The 23,473-nt window shown below is 33.5% G+C and overlaps 1 non-coding gene across 1 annotated transcript; it reads right to left on the bottom strand.

The window, feature by feature from the left end:
• Positions 1-22,586: 22,586 nt before the first annotated feature.
• LOC130964751 (small nucleolar RNA R71) lies at positions 22,587-22,694 on the bottom strand. Its single transcript, XR_009080826.1, has one exon. It is a non-coding gene; the product is annotated as a small nucleolar RNA R71 (small nucleolar RNA).
• Positions 22,695-23,473: the final 779 nt, after the last annotated feature.

Raw genomic sequence — 23,473 nt, 5'->3', positions numbered from 1 at the left:
GTTCATGAGACGATAAAAGTAAGGAACGAATGACCGAGATCCTCAGAGATAGAGAAATCAGAGCGCGGCAACGGAAGCGCGCAGAGTAAAAGGACCTTGGAACTGTTATGCGTTGGATATAACGGCAGACTACGCTCGTGTACTCGTAGTGATGGATGGAATTTTCGAGGGCGAAAATTTCTGTTAGGGGGGTAGAATGTAATACCCGGTCTAACCGAAATTAATTAAATAATGAGTTAAGTAGGAGCGAATATGGTTGGAAGATTTGGCCATTGGAATTTGATGATTTAAATATGATATTTGGATTCAGTGAGTTTTTCTGAGTCGGAAGACATAGTTTCCTGTGTAAAAGCGCGCAGTGGAATTTTGACCGGCAGTACCGGCTGAGACCTGTCTGGTACTGCAGCTGAGAAAATTAATTATGAGTAAATAAGATTAAGAAATGAGGAATTATAATTAGGGGAGGTAGAAATATTTGAAGTGCGATTTAGAGCGCTAATCTTAAAGGTTTTGGTCCAAAATTGGGCCAACGGATAAAAATAAGTGAACTGGGCCTAAGTGGGCCCAAGACCCAACATATATAAACATTAGTTATGAGCATTTCAGCTCATTTTACCCTAAAAAGAAGGGTTGGGGCGCTGAATTAAGAAGAGAGAAGAGAAGAGAGAAAACCTAACTCTCTTTGATCTTCAAACCACCATAACTTGAGCTACGGAGCTCCGATTGACGAGCCGTTTGCAGCCACGCGTCACTCTTCTCATCCTCTACATTTCTATCTAAGTTTTGTGGTGAGTATTCCATTCATCTCTGCCCAGTTTTCGAATTTCCCCACTGTTACACGTTTTTGGAAAGTTAGTGTTGAAATCTTGTGATTTTGGGTGTTTAGGGATACTCCAACATAGATTCTAAGTGAGTTCTATCCCTACTTCATATGGGCTGAGGTAAGAAGTGCTCAAACCCTTGTGATTTGTCATTTTTATGAGCCCTAGGTTGATGTATGTATGTCATATTGGTTATGTTAGTGCATTTGATGGTTTTGGTGCACAATTGGGAGGTTGGTATTGCTTGTGGAGCTTTGGTGAGGCTTGGAGCTAAGGGTTGGTGGAGACTTTCATAGAAGAGGCTCAATTGATTTGGCTACAAGAGGTACGGTTTAAGTTTCATTTAAGTACCGTGTGGTGTGATGAGAATTCCTAGGCTAGATGCCCCTAGGATTAAGTTTGGATTGTGTAAATGGTTGATGCTAATATGCATAGTTGGTATGTAATGTGAATTGATGATTGGGTTGAGAATTGTGTGGCCTTGTATGCTTGGTGTATTGAAAATTTGATGTATTGGGTAATGAGTATTAATTTGTGGTTTATGCATTTAAATTGTGAAATTGGGCCGGAGGCCGTAAATTTTGGGCCGGAGGCCGGAAAGAGGTAAGGGAGGTAAGTTGATGTGTGCATTGTATGATGACACAAGTGATTGGATGAATTTCATATAATGAATATGCGAATGATTGGGTTGATTGTTGAATAATAAGGTTTGAGGAGTGAAGGGTGAAATTATGTAGATGAAGTATGTTTGGTTTTGGGTTGAGAAATATTATGTGGTCATATGTGATTATGATTATTGATGTCTTGATGGTATGACGATGCATGAGAGGTATATATATTGTGATATATGCTTGAGGAATGATTAAGGTTGATTTGTGGGTGATATCACGTGATAGTGATTATGATATTGATTATGTATAATGATGGTTGATTGGAAATAGTATTGTTGGAAATTGAGATGAGGAAGGATGTATGACATGTTGATATGTTTATAATTTAGCCATTTGCTTGAAATAGGTAAAGATGGTTATATGATGGTCTTGTGATTCGTGGTAAAGTGTTAATGTATGAGTTGAGGAGGCTTGATGTTGATTTTGGTATATTTTGATTGGTTTCAAAAAGGGTTGAAATTGGCATGTTTTGGTTGATTTTGAAAAGAGTTGAAAATGGCTTGTTTTGAAAATGGCACTTTGTGGTTTTATATGAAAATATGGTTTTTGGGCATACTTTGACGGGACATAACTTGGACTACGGATCTTTGTTTTGTGCCAAATCTGTTTAGAAATGAAATTGGATCCGGGATGTCCATGCCGTTCAAAGAACGGGTGAAAAACGATTTAAAATGAGGAAGTTATGTCCGTCGGAAGATTGGGGGTTGAATCTGTGAATTCTGCAGCTTTTAACATAGAAAATTTTTAGCAGAATGACCCTCCACGCGTAGGCGCACTTGGCGCGTACGCGTCGTTCTTCAAGAAGGCACCATCCACGCGTGCGCGTGGTGTCCGCGTGCGCGTCGATGCGTTGCACCCATTGCCCAGCCATTTTCCCGAGAGTTGTGCCAGAGTTGTGCCAGTCTTGTGCTTGGGGCGCAAGTGTACCCACGCGTACGCGTGGCTGACGCGTACGCGTCGTTGTCTATTTTTCAATCCGCGCGTCCGCGTGAATGGCGCGTATGCGCCGATGAATTTTGTGGCCATCCACGCGTGCGCGTGGAGTACGCGTACGCGTGGCCCTGCTTTCATGCCAAAGTTGATTTTTGAGTTCTAAAAGCCAAATCTCATACTTTTAAGCCTCCGATCTCACCCCCTTATGTATTAAATCATTATGATATGCTTAGTAATGAGAAAGGAACTAGGGGATGTGGTAACTTGCGAGTGAAGCAAGGGGAAAAAGTTATGATCAATGGTGATCAACGATGATTATATGAGATATAGAGGATGACGGTGGGAGTACCGTGTATGCCATGAGCCGAAGGGCTATATCTATTGATAAAAGGCTGGTTCTTGATTGAACCATGAGCCGGATGGCTGAGTTATTGCCGGGTCACGGCAAAGCCATTATTGATTATGGCTGAGTATAAATGCATATATGATTAATGAATGAATGTGTTTAATGGATAATAATGGAAAATGTTGAAATGTGATGTGTAACCCCGGGTAGTAGGCAGTGGCATTGCCCACTTGCTCCGGGTATGAGACGGAAAAGGATGTTTATGATAAATGAGTTAATTATGGAATTTTGAATGAATGTAACTCTGATACCTGGGTAGTAGTAAGGGTTGGGGTTCGTCCCACTTGCTCCAGGTTAATGTTTGAGATTTGATAACAATGAGGATTGATATTTTGAATTGAGATTGAATGAATATATGCTTAAGATACCTGGGCAGTAGCAAGGGTTGTGGTTCGTCCCGCTTGCTCCGGGTCAATGATTAAGATACCTGGGCAGTAGCAAGGGTTGTGGTTCGTCCCACTTGCTCCGGGTTAATGCTTGAGATACCTGGGTAGTAGCAAGGGTTGTGGTTCATTCCACTTGCTCCAGGTCAGAGATTGTGACGCCTGGGTAGTAGCGGTAGTAGTGGTGAATCCACTCGCTCCAGGTTGAGCTGTTAAACACCCGTCTGGGTAGTAGCCGCAGTAGTGGTTGTTCCACTGGCTCTGGGCTGAGCGGGTAGTAGCAAGGAGGTTGTAGCTCAAACCTACTTGCTCCGCAAGGGGTGTTTCTGTCCATGGTTAGCTACCAGGACGTGTCGGGTTGGCTATATAACCAACAGATGATATCATTAGCCATAGGGCAGGCATACATCATTTGCATATGTTTGAATTGTTTGGGTTTGCCTATTTGTTCTGGATTTCTATATCATATATGCTATGTTACCTGATTACATGCTACGTGTTCTACTTGTACCTTATTTGTGTATTACTTGTCTGTATTGCTTGTGTTTGTACAACTGAGAGATCCCTCATGATGGTGTCGGTGGATGTTGGGGACTGTTCTTGATGAGATGAGTTGATAATGCGATTGCATAATGATGATGATTTTTGAATGAGATCATTTGAGCCCCCTGGGTAGACGCAGTGATGTGATTTCACTAGCTCCAGGCGAGGGTATGATGTATTGATATAAAGTTGCTGAGGCAGAACAACTGGTAATGGTTTTGCTTATAATTCTGAGTCTGATTCATGAAAGAATCAGCGAATTGGAAAACATGTGTAACATGAACTAGATTTAGTATCCCCTTACGACAGATGCCTATTTATGGATTAGTGAGAATCTAGGCTGGATACTTGGTGAAAAGGAGTTTAGGATGCTTAGTGAGTTTTTATTGCAGTGCATTGTATTTATTTGGCATTTTACCGTACTGGGAACCCATGGGCCCGGGGTTCTCATTCCGTATATATCTCTTGTTTTTCAGATACAGGTTCAGGTGCTCAGAAGTGAGCTGCGGTTCGTCTGAGAGACGGCGAAGATATTTATTTTCTCTACTTTGGGTTTTCCTTAGAATCTCTCCACTTTTGTTTTGAAAAGATTATATTATGTGCTGAACTCTTTTGGAACTTGCCTATAGAGGCTCTTATGTTTCCTTTGGGAGAGATTAGGATGTACTGTTGTCAGTTACTTTCATACTGTACCCTAGCCGGCCTAAACTTCGCGGGTCGCGACTAGTGGCTATTACTTATGTTATATATATCTATCTGTTATCTATCTCTTAATCTCCTTTATGCCTTGTCCGCATATCGCATTCGGGCTAACAGTTTAACTTTTCGTTGTCGAAACGTGAGTGAAACGTCTTCGCGATTTTATTTCTACTCCTTTCAGGCTTCTCGATTAATATTCCTTTCGAATTTACCTATATTTATATATTAAAAAAATCCACCTGAGAGTCGTACCACCGTAATATCATTGACTTATGACTCGAGCATAAGGATTTGAATATTAGGGTGTTACAAGTCTCATTTCTCTTTCTTCAATTTCATTTCTTTTACTGGACACAAGCAAAGTATTTCTACTTTTATAATTAATTCTTGTGCGAGATTCCTTCGTTATTTTTTGAGTTCTTTCAAAGACTCTTGCTAATGTGCTGGCTAGTCTTCCTTCATGACTGTAAATTGTTAAATCTTGAATTTTATCAATTGGTTGAAAATTTTCTAGAAAAATGGACATGAATATTACTTGGTATGCTGGAACCAAGAATTCTTCTTCTTCATTAAAAATAAGTTGACTATTTGTAAATTTTAGGGATACATCCCTTGGATTTACATTGTCAATCATATTTTTAAATTTCTTTACTGCATCAACGAATCCTGCAGGAAACTCACTAATAATTTTTAGATCGTTAAAATTTAAAATTATATCAATTAATCCATATTGGAAAAACTGATAAGTTTCAGATGGGGAAGCATCTGGAAAAATAACCAGCTTTGTTAGCTGTTCTTTGGCAATAGGATAATATCCCAAAATTGCCCTTTTTTCTTCAGTCCAATTCAGTGTTATATTAAGGGTTTCTCTGAGATTTGATCTACAAACCCTTTTCTTTTCCTTGATTTCAGCCCTTGTAGGAATGTTTCTCGTTATTCCTGTTCTCTGGGCTTGAATTGGAGCTTTATCTGCTCTTCTTAGGGTTTGCTCTGGGTGAAGAGCTTCATATTCCGTGAAGGATTTCTTTGCCTCTTCCAGCGTTAAAAATTTTCCTTATGAATTATCTTTGATTGATGTGTGAATGGTGCTACTTTTTCCCAGGCATCATATACTCCTTTCATGGGGCCATTATAAATTACATAATATTTTTAATCTTGGGTGGATTTTTTAATAATTTTAGCAATTGTTTTTATTTTCTGAAATTTTTTCTCCTCCTAGTTTGTCCATCATGCTTAGTTGGCTGAATTCTGATGGTTTTGCTTGTTGTGTTGATTTCATTGCTTCAATGGCCTTCTTGAGGGATTGGATCTGTGTCCTTATTTGCTGACAATGCTTGCATTTTTCGAGTTCTTGCTTATATTTTTGAATTTCTTGATTTAATGCATTGTAAACGAACTCCATTCTCTTATTAATGTATCTGCAATAATATTTTTGTCACCCTTGATATATTCAATTTTTATTGGATATTGTAACAAAAATAATTACCATCTTACCAATCGTCCATGATTATAATCAACTTTTAAATTATATCGTACGAAACCTGTTAGTTAACTTGAATCTGTCCTTAATGTAAATTCTTTGGGTAGTAAATCAATTTTTCATTTTTTAAGAGTTTTAATTGCTGCTAGAGTCTCCCTTTCATGAGTAGTATATCTCTGTTCTGTTGGTGTAAATGTCCCTGAAATATACCTGCAAAGTAATTCTTTTAGGGAATATTTAGAATCTAGTGATTCTTTTTCTTGTTCCAAGCTTTTTATAGCTTTCTTAGCCTTTAGACATCCTGACCAGGTTATGTCTGAAGCATCTGTTTCTACTATTAAGTAGTCATTTTCTTCTGGAATATAAAATTCTGGAAGCTTTTTACATAATTCATTGACTTTTTGAATTTGCATACTATCTTCTTCTTCCCATTTCCATTCTTCCGTTTTCTTATAAATCTTCCCATCATAAATTCATTAGCAGGGTATGAAAGTTTTGTTATATACATACTAAGATAATGGTCTTTATCTTCTTCTTTTAATTTATAATAATGTATTCTATATTCACATATATAAGATTCCGCATTACATAAATCATATATTTGAATATTAGCTAAATGGTTTTTTGCTTCTTGATATTCTTTATTATAAACTTCTTGTCTATGATCTATAATATTTTTTTCAAAAAATTCTCTATATAAAATCATCATTATATGTAATATCTTATCATAAACTGTTGTTTTTGTTGCTAATTCTTCTATTATTTAGTTTTCTATTGATGTCATATAATCTCTTACAGTTCCTTTAGTATGAAACCCTATATAATTTCAAATATCTCTTCCAGACAATTCACTAAGTTTTGGATTAGTAAAGGCTTCTAATAAAAAGGAATTCAACCAGTTCTCGAAAATTTCTTTTTCATTCTTTTTACAGTCTAAATCGAGTATTCTTTCTCCTTCCAGTTCCTGAATTTTAGGAACGTATTTTGATGGTATTTTTGTATACTTTGAATTTTTATTCATAAATCCCTTTTTAAAAGCATAATTTTCAAAACCTGTTTTCCATTTAAATTGAGATTGATTATCCTTAGATGTTCCAACTTCATTTTTTACTTGTATTGAAATTGCTGGTTCTTCATCACTTGAATAATCTAGGATGTGTTCTTCATTTTCTATATTTTCAGAATTTACTACTTCTTCTTCTATTTGAAATTCTTGTTCCATAATATTATTTTCTTGAGCCATTTTTAATTATTTAAAAAACATTGTAACTTCTTCTAATTTTTTTTAATATTCATAATTTTAATGGTGGTTTTACTTTTAGTTTTGTTATGTTGGCTATATTTTGAAATTTTTCTTTTTTGGAATTATCTTTCTGAAAATATTTATTTAATATCTGTTCAATTTCGTTTATATTATATTCCTTTTTTTCCTTATTTCTTTGAAATTTTATAGATACTAATATGTCTTCGAGCATATCTACTATAGAATTTAATTGGGGGTTAAAAGTATGATAAAGATGTGGGGAATCATTTTCATGATAACATTTTTTAGAAATTCCGTGTGAAATATAAGTTTTTTCAGGTTTTTAAAATCTTTCAATAAAACTTATAGTAAAATAAATATTTTAAGAAAAATCATTTTGTATTGATTTTAAGAATTCGGTGTCATTACAATTAACATTAGTTAAAATCATTAGTTTTTGATCTATTAATTTTAATAATTTAATTATTTCTTCTCTTAAATCTTTTAATTTACTTTTTTTCTATTAGGTGACGCTTTTTTTATAAAACGCTATGATTTTAAGTATTTTGTAGTAAAAAATGTAACTTAGAATGTATGATTTAAGTCTTATCACGTAAGCATTTTTAGTAAAAGTTATTTTTGGGATCTTACTCTTAGTGGTGGCCTAAATATATATTGTGGTTATCTTGGAGAGCTTCTCTTGTCTTACTGGTGAGCTTCCGAAATTCTCTTACTTTAGATAAGTGACCTTGTGATTAAGGTCCGACGTGTCCGAGTTAATTAGTAGTTCGACTGAGTTTTAGCCCCCGGACCAAGTATTATTGATCTAACGTGGTTATTTCTACACTGCAATACATATATCCCATCCATTATGCCTATAGAATTCTTTGCTGTCTACGCTTCTGTTGCAACTACTTAGCTGATTAGGAAAGGTTTAACTAACATTCTAACCAACCTCATCAATTCTTGGTTTTCTTTCACTAATATCTCTATTAGGTGCATTCTATTTTGACTCTATATGATTATTGTGGTTATAAAATTTTGACTATATCTAAAAGTATAATTAAAATGAGGTGATTTTCAATCAATTTTTTTATAAGTAGAGCGGTGGATATCTTTTATGACTTGCTCAATTATTATTAGAGAAATTGATTTGTGTTATTATGGTTAATACTAACTATTTCTCTAACCTTAATTAATTAAACCAAATTCTTAAATCATGGTAAACCCATTTTTCAAGTTACATTAATTTTTAAAAAGTCACATTTTATAATTTTTTCAATTTTTGAATCCATCCAATTTTCCTGAGGTGTTATAATCCAAAACAATAAATAAATAAATAAAGGGTAAAATATACTTTTTGTCCTTAAAGTTTGGCAAAAATTTTAAAAATACCCCTAAATTTTATTTTGTTTCAATTTTATCTCAGAAGTTTTCGATTTGCATCAAACATACTCTTGACGGCTAAATTTTCAAAAATTTAAAACCAATCTAACAATAATGCATGAAAGTTATGCTTGATTTGCTTGTGTTGAGGGTTGTTTTTATGAAATTGTTGATGAATTGGTCTTAAAATTTTTGAAATATTAGTCGTTAGGGATATATTTGATGCAAATTAAAAATTTTTGGAACAAAATTAAAACAAAATAAAACTTAAGGATATTTTTAAAATTTTTATCAAATTTTAAGGATAAAAAATATACTTTATCCATAAATAAATAAAACTAAATCAAAAGCCGAAAAAAAATCAAAAATAAAAATAAAAAATACGTACAAAGGAATTAAGGGTGGATATTTTAGAGATATTGATCGTAAGTAATTCAATATATATGTAATTCAAATTATATGCATTTCTGTCTTTAGAAGTCACAGACGAATATGTATGAGACATGTATTTAAGGGAATAAAAAATATTATGTAATTTATTTTATAAGTATTATTTTTTATTATGTTTATGTTTTAATTTTTTTAAATCACTAATATTTTTTATTTAATCAATTTAATATCATATACTTAAGTCTTTGTATTTTTTAAATTAATTTCTATATACGCATCTTTATATCCATTTTTAAAAAATTTGTTTGCTTTTTTAGTAATATTAAAATATTAACATATTTAATATTATGTCATTATATAAAATATTAATTATGACTTATATTATTATATTTTTTGGTATATGATATTGTATACTTTAGATTATTTTTTAAATACATATTATATCTCAATAACTTGTATGTAATGACAAAAATATATAAAAAAAAGATGATTAAAAAATTTATTTGAATTTAGCCCTTACATATTAAAATTTATGAATCTATCACTGTTTAAAACTGTGCCATTTTCAATCTCTGTTTCGTTTTTGTTTTTGCAATAATCAAGATTTTTAGTAAACTAACTTTTTAGGCTTTATATGTTAGGAATTCTCGAAAAACTAAGTGATCCGGTTAGACTTGATTGATGAGTTGGATTTAGATCTACAGAAAAAAATATATTATTATTATTATTATTATTATTATTATTATTATTATTATTATTATTATTATTATTATCGATAACAATAATATTTTATTATTATTTAGTCAATATTATTATGATAAACTAATAATATTTTATTTAATCATACCTGGGTTTAAAATTCAACAGATAAGAATTATTACTAGTATTCTCTTATCAGTGTAAACGTACTAAATACTCTATAGATATTTTAGAGCAAGAGATAATTAAAATATTATAATATCAGTGTCATTTATATTAATAAATAAATTATTTGATCTGATAAAGTAAAAATATATGATCAGATAAATACTATTTTTAGTAATTATTTTTAAATTTTATTTTTTATCAACACTATAAGAATATGGCCGATTAACTATCATAAAAAAAATCGTAAAATCATTACTAATTTGACACAAAATATAATTTGTGATGGATTAGTTACCGCTTAGTAATTAATGCTTTCCTCGCTAATTACAAGTCGCAGATCAGTGAGGCAAACATAACAGTCGCTAATTCATCGGAAATTTTTTTTAGCTACTGATTAGATAGTCGCAAATCAATCACTAAAATAAAAGCTAATTCCATAGAAGAAATGGACTAAACGGTAGTCGCTAATTAGAGACAAACTCTACTATAGCAGACTCATCGCTAAATGCACGCTAACTTTGTAGACAAAATAGAAAGATTAGTTGACGCTAATCAGCGAGGAATTTTTCCAAACCTAACTCGTCGCAAGTTGTCCGCTAATATGGTTGCAAATCTGTCACATTTTATAGCAAATTTATAGCTAATCTTTGAAAATCTTTAATTAAATTTGTAGGAATTTTGTCGCTAAACCAAAGCTATTCGAAATGATAAAGTAGAGTTATGAATTAGTCGCTAATTTGGTAGGAAATAATATGTAGTCAATTAGTTGCAATACTATCGTAAAATGTCATCGCAAATTCCTTTTAAAATAGTAACAAATCGATAGGTATCTCACAAATGTTTCAGTCGGAATAGAATCTTTAATTTGCCACCATCATCAATAGCGAATATGTCGCTATACTAAAATAAACATCATATTTTTTTATTTTAGTCATTGAACTAAAAAAATTATATCACATACAGAATAAATGAGTTTATCAAAATTATACATGTTTAAAAAAGTTCAAAACATGTTTTAAGAAATTATGCATTGAAGCTTAACCTGATAATAACCAAGCCTTTGGGCTTAATCAAATGCCTACTCTATCTTTTCAATAGTTCTCAATAACATGACTTAATTAGTAAACTAACAAAGAAAAAAACTCACTTATAATATAATGTAAAAGTAAGTATTCACTCACTTTTTTAGAAATGTTTCAATTTGGCTACATAAATGTGTTTCTGCTTCTATAAAATTCATTATACATTACACATCTAAGTTTCTCATTGCACGTTGAAAATAAAAAAAAAAACGAAAAAAACAACACCTAACACTTGGCATATCAATTGCATAAAGAATATGTCTATCAATTTTACCTTCAGCTTCACCAATATTGTCATTTATAATGGGATCAAACTACAAAATATCACAGAAAAATAACATCGATAAATAATAGCACATCAGTTAATCAAAATCAAAAATAGAATAATAATAAATTAAATGCATAGTAGCTATCAGAACAACAATGAAGATAAAAAAAATAAAATCAAGAACAAAAAATAATATAACCAATAAATTAAAATAAAAAACTAACAAATTCAAAAAAAAAATAATAGTAAAAGCAACCAAGTGAAGAACAACAAATTAAAAATTAGCAACAACGATGAACAACAAATTAAGAACAGAAAATCAAGAACAAACAAACAATAGCAAGAAGCCAAGAACAACAAATAAATAGCAGTAAAGAACAATAAACTATAACAAGAACAAAGAAAATCAAGAATAGAACAAAATTAATTATCTTGAATTAATTAATTAATTGATTGATTAATCAATAAAGACCCAATAATCAAGCTAAAGTCAAAATCAAATGAAATCACTATACCCCTAATAATAATCAAGCTAAGTAAGGTAAAAAAAAAGTAGCTAATTTAATTTCCATTTGAAATTACAAACCTTACTACATCGCGGACAAGTAGAACTTCTGGAATCTGCCTTGTCTCTAGAGTCATCTTAGCGAGATTAAGGAATAGCTCTGCAGGTTCAACCTAAAATAACTTACTTATTTTCTTAGATTTTTCTATTGCCAATGAAATATTAAAGATAACAGCACAACAAGGACAACTTACTTTATAACTAGGATGCTTATCCAATTTAAGGAGAGCATAATGGCCTCGAAACTCTTTTTCGGTAGGCACAAGTATTCTTTTCTTTCTGTGATCATCATACATCTGAAACAATTCAACCAAAGTTATGTTCATATGTTCAATATTGAAGTGAGCATTAAAGCCCGCAGAAATTCCTTCTCCTTTTGTGTATTCACATAATTCATGCATTGCAATGATGTGTAATTGGATCTGAAACCACAAAAATCAATAGCCTCATGAGTTTTAAACTTTTAACCATCACTAGATATTGTTATTACAAACATCACCAAGCAGATGCAGGTTCTTGATAAAAGGCATCAGAACCTTTAAAAAATTATTTTACCAACAAATAAATATAAAACTATTGTATCTGTAAGTAGCCATAATATATATTTGTTTTGAGCCTTAATCAATATAACATATAAGAAACTTGCAGAAAAAATAGATATTATTTCCACTTCAATAAGAGAAAATTCAAGTTTTATTATACTTTTGTTAAAAATAAAAATGTACCATATGTTCAAGCATAGAATAGCCCCTTGATAGAAAATGTGCTGCATTCTTAGGTCCATTCTAATTGCTCTCATCTTATTCCATAAGAATTTATATGCACTAAGAAACCTCTCAACATATGGCTGATCTAGCAGAAAAAATAGATAATCAATTGTCTTCTGCATTATGGGCATTGGTAGAATCAAGCTTGCTTCCCTCTCTGTTATCCCAGTATATTGCCATGAAACATGATAAGTGTTACTAATGAAGAGTGATAATAGTATTTATGAAAAAAAAAGTATAATTTACTATCAGTAATATGACAATCACCTTAACTACAAGAAGTCTGCTGGTTATATTTTTATCCCCAAACATTCATACTGGTCAAGATCCCTTTTCCTTTCACGCTCTCACTACTCAGACTCTAAAATACAGAAATCTAAAGTATTTTTATGCAAAGATCAAGTTCTTTATGCAATAAATTTGTTTAGACTTTAGACATATCTTTGAGTGTATATATATATATATATATATATATATATAAAGACAAGAAAGGGAATTGAATTTGTGTCAAGCATACCTGCAGTACACGCAAAATTCACCAGCCAAATAAATAAATAAAACCAATTTGAATTGAATCATCTAATTGTTGTGATTTCTTTGTATTTTACAGAACATTGACAACCAATCTGAAAATTATGCACAAACCTTCCATAACCACCAAATCTCTAGCTGCACAAATGGATAATCTTAAGTTATAACGTATTTTATAGAGCTAAGATACTGAACTAAGAAAGTAAATAATTACTCACAAGTAGACAAAACCATTCTTATCCATCGCCACTAAACATTCAAAAAGAAATAATAAGTAGATGAAAGAAAAGATTAAATAAATGAGATCAAGAATGAAAAAAACAAGCACCTGTGTGATATGTCCCACATACCACTTTGACAATTGTTCTCCAAGACAGAGAAGTAATTGCCCGAGGATGTAGCTGGGGTACATACACCAATTTCACAGAGCTATCCTTGAAATTATATTACAAGCAAATGCAAAATATGTGAAGCTTTCTGTTCTTTGTTGCACCTTTCGTGCAAACATTTACTAGGATAACACAATAAAACAGAGCAGAGCCACAACACGAACAATTAAAATACAATAAAAAATTACGCAGCATCAACAACAAACTTTTCCAAAGATTAACAAGGATTATCAAAATTTTAGGCTTTGAGGACAATTTCAATCTCAATTTTTTTCAGCACAGCACAGTACAACATGAGTGAGCAGAGCTAATCATTCAAAGCAGGAACACAGAACAATACAAAGAACAAAAATAGGACTAAAATGAATCAAATAATTAGTAATCATTCAATCCAAAAAATAGCTAATCATTCAATGATTCAAATTTCAATTAGTAGCACTAGCAGAATCTCTAAAAAAAATTAATGTTCTGATCAGAAGAAAGAACGAATATTCATTAGTAATAGCAAGAGACTGGATCACAAGTAGAAAAACTAACCTGACTTAGGCTCCATTCTTGATGATTTGCTGATGCAGACAGAGTGGCAGAGTGCAGGAAGGACGACGGAGAGAGAGGCGCTACAAGGATGACGTTGTGTTGCTGCAGCCTGCGTGGAGTTGTGGAGGACGATGGCATGCTGCTGGGAGAGGACAATGGCGTGCTGCCTGGAGCCATGCCGGGGAAGACGAAGGAGAGAGAGCGGTGCTACAAGGAAGGGAGAGGAAGAGAACAGGGCCGCGGGACGCAAGTCAGGGTTGGAGCTGTCCAGAGGTAGGCCAGCAGCAATGGCAGAGGCGCGGAGCAGAGGGAGGACAAGGAAGGGAGAGGGAGAGCAAAAGGCGCTGAGAGTTGAGAGGATTGGAGGCAAAAAGGCATGAAGAGTAAGGGGTTGAGAGGGGCTGCTGAGAAGGGCTGGGAGACACTGTTTGGCGAGGTTGGGAGGTGCTGCTGGGAGGTTTAGGGTAATGGGATTTCTTTAAGAGTTTTGGCTGCGTGGGGACGTGAGGGTGGGTAATGGGGAAGCTAGGTTTTTTGATGGGAGTGGGGAGGTGGGCCATGGGGTAATGGGCTACCTAATGGCTTGGGTTACCTGAAGGGTTTTTTAGGGTTTCTTTAGTTACCGGTTCGGTTTGGTTCGGTTAGAATTTTTAGTGCTAGAACCGAAAACCGAACCAAACTGCATAAAAAATAGTAAAACATGAATTTTTTGGTTTTTTTGGTTTTTGGTTTATTCGGTTATCGGTTTTTTTGGTTCGGTTGGTCGGTTTTATTCGATCCGAATTGATTTTGAACACCCCTATTCATTACGGTGTCCAAATTCTCATATCAAGTCTTCTACCACTAGCAAACCCTTAACTTAAAAACATATATAATAAGCAAAACTTTTGATTCTAAAACTAATAAATCTCCAAAAAAATCTAGACCAATTTAAATACTCACTATTTTCAACAAAAACTAAGGCATATCAACCCTCAAATTCACATAAGTTCAACATTTTAGAATCAAATTTACATTTTGGTACGTATTGGAAGAGGTGACAGCAAACTAAGTCCAACCAACTTCATCTCCTTCCCACTTTAGAATCTGGCCGTCGGCGACGTCGTTGTACGGCCTTCCGCCGTGACAATCGAACACAAGACTCTTAGGATCAAGGTCTCCAATTACATGGAGGAGATGCACGGCGTGGATGTATGGAGTCGTAGAGGAAGACAACATGCTACTGGACTGTTGCTGTGTGGAGCCTTACTGGGGAGGACGACAAAGAAAGAGAGGCGCTACGAGGAAGAGAGAGGAAGAGGAAAGGGTCGCGGAATGCAATCCAGGGTTGGTGCTGGCCGCAGCACCGATGGCAAAGCAGCGGGAGCACAATAGGGGACACTGAGTCTCTGACTGTGGATGTGGGAGACTGACTTTCGGCGCAGGAATCATTGAGGAGAGACAATGTTAATGGGATTAGGTTAGGTTATTTGGAGAGATAATGACAGTGACTATAATGATAAAAGGAAATTATTGTAGGGATAATTGAATTTTTTATTTTTAATTTAAAGTAATGAAAAGAGAGCTTAATCAACTTATACATAATTTTTAATTTAAAGTAATGGAAAGGGCACTTATTTGTGCGCTTTTTAATTTTGAAATTATATGTTTTTAAAATTAATATAACTTGTTTTGTTTTTTGAGTTACTAATTTCTTTTTGTTTTTAAATTTTCATTTTGATTTTTTAAAAAAATTATAAGATAGATAAAATTTTTTTAATAAACATGAAAAATTTTGATTCGTTATTTTTTTGTTGATCGAGCTAAGTCTATAGTTATCATAATCGAACCAGCAATTAACCCGATCAAATTACTAAATTATTGGGTTAGTGTGGTTCAACTGGTAGATGATTGGTCGAACTGTTTAACCGGTAATAATTTAATAAATATATAAGATTATAATAAAATCAAATTTTAAATATTAAAAGTAAAAATTAAATAATAATAACATTTTATATTATTTAAATTTGATTTAATTAAATTATATGTAAATTATGATATAATCCATACTTTTATATAATACATAAAATAATGAGAAAATATAATAAAAAATATACTAGTGGCACATATAAAATAATATGGTATATATAATTATAAGCATTACATCTATTAAAGATTCACTTGTCACAATGAGATGGAGCTTTTACTCACTCTCAGGTTTAAAGATTGAACCTTAAAAAGCCACTTTTTGAAGGAGATTCAAATAGATGCTTTTACAGTGATCCACATTTCGCTAATCTACGTGTAGAGTGTGAGAATCAAAGAGGAAGTGCGGGTCAACTGCCTAAATCGAGTCTGATTTGCAACAAAACTTTTCGATTTCAACTTTTGACCGCCATCGATTAAGTTAATTACAAGTCCGATCTTAATAATAAACCGAACCGGATATGACATTAATTCACTATTTTTTCAATCGAACTGATCGGCTCGATTCTGATAACTATGGCAAAGTCGTTTAGATTTGTATTTTTTACGAGTTTGATTTTAGAGTCAAATATCCATCTTTTACTCACTCTTAGGTTCAAGGATCGAACCTTAGAGACGCCACTTTTGAAGGGGATTCAAATAGATGTTCTTACAGTGATCGACACCCCATTGGTCTACGTGTGGACTACGCGGGTCAAGGAGGAAGTGCGGGTCATCAACTGCGTAAACTGAGTCCGGTTTGTGACAAAATCGTCTGGCTTTTAACTATTTGACCGACTCAATCGCAAGTCTGGTCTTAATAATGAACCAAACTAGATAGGACATCAGTTTACTGGTTTTCTGGTCGAACTGGTCAGCCGGTCCTGTTCTGATAACTATGGCTAAGTTGTTTAGACTTGCATTTTTATGAGTTTGATTTTAGAGTTAAATATCCATCTATTTAAGTCAAGTAAATGAGCTAGTCCGACAGATTTGGCTCATTTAGACAATCCTAATTAATTCAAAAGCTAGCTCAAATTAATCTTTATTGAATGAATTTTAAAATGATTCTAATTAATAATAAAACTTGTACGATGATATAAAAATAAATTCTCATATATAATAATTTAATTATCTTATCTATTATATATTTTTCTAGTATATTTTGGGGTAAAATACTTAAATAAACTAAATGCATGTAAATATTACCAAAATCATCGAAACCAAGAAATGGTATGAGAATCTTCCAAAGACATTTTGTATGTAAATCGAATTAGGATAATTTGATTTATAAATTTTAGTAGTAAATCAAATTAGACGACTAAATAGATTTACTAGGTGAGCTTTAACCACACATAAATCGAAACAGATAATATCGATTTACACATTCATATATTTTCAGGTAAATCTAACCGACCTAATTTGATTTATATAGGATGGAGGACTTTATATAAATTTAGCTGCCATATTTCAATTTACATGTCATTGATTTATTAGAGTGATTTGTCCTAATAATAATAATAATAATAATAATAATAATAATTTATTATTATTATTTAATATTTACACATCATTATCCAACAGTCTCTATAGTATTTAATAATAATAATAATAATAATTCTATCAGATAAGTATAAAATTTTTTATGAGATTTTTAAGTATTTTTTTTAACTGGTTGTACTATTTACTATTGGTTTTTGGATATTAATTTCAATTTTACATTTGAACATTTATTTTTGTCTATAGCTTAATGATAAAGTAAAATAAAAATGTTAAATTATAAAATTTAATATTTGAATAATAAAAACAAAACCATAATAATATAATATTCAATGTTATTTTAATGTGAGCACGTATTCAATTATTCTTTAAATATTTATTATTTTTTTTTAAAATATTATAGAAAATAATTTTTTTGTGATCCTGAATACTTATTATTATTATTATTATTATTATTATTATTATTATTATTATTATTATTATTATTTAGAGTAAATCACCCTAATAAATCAATGGCATGTGAACGAGCTATAACTCAAATGGCATAGTCTTTTCATACTCATCTAAGAGGTTGCGGGTTCGAGTCTCCCTATTTTCGGTAAAAAAAAAATCAATGGCATGTAAATCGAAACAGGCAGCTAGATTTATATAAAGCCCTCTGTCCTATATAAATCGAATTAGGCTGGTTAGATTAATTTAAAAACATACCACCAATGCCTATGCATAAATCTGTCTAGCCTGATTCGATTTACCTGTGAATGTGTAAATTGATATTACCTGTTTTGATTTATGTATAGTTAAAGCTCACCTAGTAAATCTATTTAGTCTAATTCGATTTACTACTAAAATTTGTAAATCTAATTACCCTAATTCGATTGGTATAAAAAAACGCCTCTGGAAGATTCACGTATCATTTCTTGCTTTGGGTGATATTAGTAATATTTGCATGTATTTGGTTTATTTAAGTATTTTATCTTATATTTTGTGATTGAAAATATCAACATTATGCTCTCATTTTCTAAAAATATTAAATTTTTAAATTTGTCTTTAAAATATATTAATTTTAAACTTCACTTCAAATTAACAGCAAATTTTTCATTAAAAATAACGACAAATTTGTGATCTAATAGGAAAAAAATATTTTTTAAGAAAAAGCTTTTGATTTGAGTTGTTTGTAAAATTTTTTAGAATTGATTTCTTACTAGAATATTGAAAATTATTAGTTATTAAAAATTAGCCAGCTAATTATTAGTCACGACTTTGAGACTTTGATGAGCGGATAATTTGTATACTTTTTGGCATTGTTTTTAGTATGTTTTTGATATCTTTTAGTTAGATTTTAGTACATTTTTATTAGTTTTTATTTAAAATTCACTTTTCTGGACTTTACTATGAGTTTGTGTGTTTTTCTGTGATTTCAGGTATTTTCTGGCTGAAATTGAGGGACCTGAGCAAAAATCTGATTCAGAGACCAAAAAGGACTGCAGATGCTGTTGGATTCTGACCTCCCTGCACTCGAAGTGGATTTTCTGGAGCTACAGAAGCCCAATTGGCGCGCTCTCAACGGCGTTGGAAAGTAGACATCCAGGGCTTTCCAGCAATATATAATAGTCCATACTTTGTCCAAGATTTGATGGCCCAAACCTGCGAAGCAATCCGGCCTCAGGAATTCCAGCGTTAAACGCCGGAACAGGAATAAAAGTTGGAGTTAAACGCCCAAACTGGCATGGGAGCTGGCGTTTAACTCCAGAAAAGGTCTCTACACGAATTTCCTTGATTGCTCAGCCCAAGCACACACCAAGTGGGCCCGGAAGTGGATTTTTATGTCATTTACTCATCTTTGTACACCTAGGCTACTAGTTATCTATAAGTAGGACCTTTTACTATTGTATTTGCATCGAGACTTGGGTAGCTATCTTCACTTTTATGCTATCTTAGATCTTTGGGAGGCTGGCCATTCGGCCATGCCTAGACCTTATGCTTATGTATTTTCAACGGTGGAGTTTCTACACACCATAGATTAAGGGTGTGGAGCTCTGCTGTACCTCGAGTATTAATGCAATTACTATTGTTCTTCCATTCAATTCCGCTTGTTCTTTATCTAAGATATCACTCGTTCTTCAACCTATGAACAAGGTGACTGACAACCATTCTTGTTCTACAAGCATTCGAGGCTTTAGTGAATATCTCTTGGATTCCTGATTGCACGATGCATGGTTGATCGCCTGACAACCGAGTGCTCGCCTGACAAACGAGCCAGCCATTCCGTAAGATCAGAGTCTTCGTGGTATAGGCAAGAACTGATGGCAGCATTCAAGAGAATCCGGAAGGTCTAACCTTGTCTGTGGTGTTCTGAGTAGGATTCAATGATTGAATGACTGTGGCGTGCTTCAAACCTGTAACCTACTGGGCGTTAGTGACAGACGCAAAAGAGTGATTCTATTCCGGTAGGGGAGGGAACCAAACCGGTGATTGGCGGCACTGTGACAGAGTGCTTTGCATTAGCTTTCACTGCGCGGATGGGAGGTAGCTGCTGACAACAGTGAGACCTTACACGAGCTTGCCATGGAAAGGAGTAAGAAAGGATTGGATGAAGGCTGTAGGAAAGCAGAGAGACGGAAGGGAAGGCATCTTCATACACTTGTCTGAAGCTCATACACCAATGATATACATAAGTATCACTATCTTTATCTTCTATGTTATTTTCGTTCATCATCATACATTTGAGTTTGCCTGACTAAGATTTACAAGATGACCATAGCTTGCTTCATTACTAACAATCTCCGTGGGATCGACCCTTACTCACGTAAGGTTTTATTACTTGGACGACCCAGTGCACTTGCTGGTTAGTTGTGCGAAGTTGTGTAATGCCATGGTATTGAGCGCACCAAGTTTTTGGAGCCATTACCAGGGATTATGAGAGTTGTGAAAAAGTATAGTTCACAATTTCGCCGACCAAGTTTTTGGCGCCGTTGCCGGGGATTGTTCATGTTTTGAGTAAGCTTTTGGTAACATCAGAGCCAAGATCCGGCAACAACATCAAATTTTTGGTGTTATTGCCCGGGATTGTTTAGGCTGGACAACTGACGGTTCATCTTGTTGCTTAGATTAGGTATTTTTTTTTCGAAATTCTTGAAGGTGAATTCTAGAGTTTCATGATGATTTGTTGAAATCTGGCTGGCTGAGAAGCCATGTCTAATCTGATTGGACCGAGGTTTCAACTTATCACCACAAGAGCTTGTTGATTTCGTATCAATCTTGCTGTTGGAGCAGTGATTTGCTAAGGCTTGGCTGACCTTGGTCATGTCTAGTGTTTTGGACCGAAGCTTTCTTTGAAAGCTTGGCTGGCTGTGAAGCCATGTCTAATTCCTGGACCGGAGTCTTAGACTAGCATTGCACTGATTCCTAGAATTCTCATTAAGAATTTTGATGTTTTCACTTAAATTTTCGAAAATCACAAAAAAAAAAAAATTACAAAACCATAAAAATCCAAAAATATTTCTTGTTTGAGTCTAGAGTCTCATCTTAAGTTTGGTGTCAAATGCATGTCTTTGTTATATTTTTCGAATCCATGCATATATTTTGTGTTCTAATCTTTGAATTCTATTGACTTGAAGCATTTTTTTGTGTCTCATATGCATTCTCATATTGTTAGTGTCAGTAGTACACAAACTGCTAAGTTTGGTGTCTTGCATGCATTGTTATTTGATTCTTGTTGCATTTTGATTATTAAAAATCCATAAATATTTTTAATTTGTGTCTTTTCAAGTCAATGATACAAAGAATTGAAGATTTAGAACATACTGCAGAGGAATTATACAGAAAAAGCTGAGCATTCAAAAATGCCCAGTGAAGAAGGCAGACTGGCGTTTAAAAGCCAGCCAGGGTACCTGGTTGGGCGTTTAACGCCCAAAGAGGTAGCATTTTGGGCGTTAAACGCCAGAATGTATACCATTCTGGGCGTTTAACGCGAGGATGGTGCTAGGGGGAAGATTTTGTTTTCAAAATCAAATTTTCTTAGTTTTTCAAAATCAAATCTTTTTCAAATCAAATCTTTTCAATCAAATGTTTTCAAAATCAATTTCTTTCCTTTTTAAAAGATACTTACTAACAATTAATGATTTGATTGAACATCACAAGATTGTTACCTTTTCTGTTGAGAAAGGTTTGAATGTTTCAAATCATATCTTTTCTTGTTAGGCAAGTCATTCATTTTTAAAATCATATCTTTTCAAATAGTTTTCAAATCATATCTTCTCAATCACATTTTTTTTTAAAATCTTTTTAACCACATCTTTTTCAAAACAGTTTTCAATCAAATCTTTTTAATTTCTAATTTCAAAATCTTTTTCAAAAATCACTTGGTTTCTTTTCCACTTTGATTTTCGAAAATCAATTGATGTTTTTCAAAAATGTTTTCAAAGTATTTTAATTAATTTTCGAAAATCTTCTTCCCTCCTTCCCACATCCTTCTATTTATGGAGTGCCACTCCTTCTCAATGCACAATTCGAACCTTATCTAACTAAAGTTCGAATTTATCTTCTCCTTCTTCTTTCTATTTCTCTTTTCCTCTGACACTTAAAGGAATCTCTATACTGTGACATAGAGGATTCCACATTTTCTTGTTCCCTTCTCTTTCATATGAGCAGGAGCAAGGACAAAGGCATTCTTGTTGAAGCTGATCCTGAACCTGAAAGGACTTTGAAGAGAAAGCTAAGAGAAGCCAAAGCACAACTCTCTTTAGAGGACCTGACCGAATTCTTCAAGGAAGAAAACATGGCAGCAGAAAACAACAACAATGCAAACAATGCAAGGAAGGTGCTGGGTGACTTTACTGCACCTACTCCTGATTTTTATGGGAGAAGCATCTCTATCCCTGCCATTGGAGCAAACAACTTTGAGCTTAAGCCTCAATTAGTTTCTCTAATGCAACAGAATTGCAAGTTCCATGGACTTCCAATGGAAGATCCTCATCAGTTTTTAGCTGAATTCTTGCAAATCTGTGACACAGTCAAGACTAATGGGGTTGACCCTGAAGTCTATAGACTGATGCTATTCCCTTTTGCTGTAAGAGACAGAGCTAGAATATGGTTGGACTCTCAACCTAAAGAAGCCTGGACTCATGGGAAAAGCTAGTCAATGCCTTCTTGGCAAAATTCTTTCCACCACAAAGATGGAGTAAGCTTAGAGTGGAAGTCCAAACCTTTAGACAAAAGGATGGAGAATCCCTCTATGAAGCTTGGGAAAGGTACAAACAATTAATCAGAAAATGTCCTTCTGACATGCTTTCTGAATGGAGCATCATAGGTATTTTCTATGATGGTCTCTCTGAACTATCTAAGATGTCCTTGGATAGCTCTGCAGGAGGATCTCTTCATCTGAAGAAGACGCCTACTGAAGCTCAAGAACTGATTGAAATGGTTGCAAATAACCAATTCATGTACACTTCTGAAAGAAATCCTGTGAACAATGGGACTAGTCAGAAGAAAGGAGTTCTTGAGATTGACACTCTGAATGCCATATTGGCTCAGAATAAAATATTGACACAACAAGTCAATTTGATTTCTCAAAGTCTGTCTGGAATGCAAGATGCACCAAACAGTACTAAGGAAGCTTCATCTGAGGAAGAAGCTTATGATCCTGAGAACCCTTCCATGGAAGAGGTAAATTACCTAGGAGAACCCTATGGTAACACCTATAATTCTTCATGGAGAAATCATCCAAATCTTTCATGGAAGAATCACGAGAGACCTCAACAAGGTTTCAATAACAATGGTGGAAGAAACAGGTTTAACAATGGCAAGCCTTTTCCATCATCTTCTCAGCAACAGACAGAGAGCTCTAAGCAGAATAATTCTGACTTAGCAACCATGGTCTCTGATCTGATCAAAACCACTCAAAGTTTCATGACTGAAACTAGATCTTCCATTAGGAATTTGGAAGGACAAGTGGGTCAGCTGAGCAAGAAAATTACTGAACTTCCTCCAAGCACTCTCCCAAGTAACACTGAAGAAAATCCAAAAGGAGAGTGCAAAGCCATAAACATGGCCGAATTCTGGGAGGAAGA

Source organism: Arachis stenosperma, chromosome 2 (assembly GCF_014773155.1).
Source record: "Arachis stenosperma cultivar V10309 chromosome 2, arast.V10309.gnm1.PFL2, whole genome shotgun sequence".
NCBI lineage: Eukaryota > Viridiplantae > Streptophyta > Magnoliopsida > Fabales > Fabaceae > Arachis > Arachis stenosperma.
The sequence above is the reverse complement of the archived record's forward strand: the minus strand, read 5'-3'. Positions and strand labels throughout refer to the sequence as shown.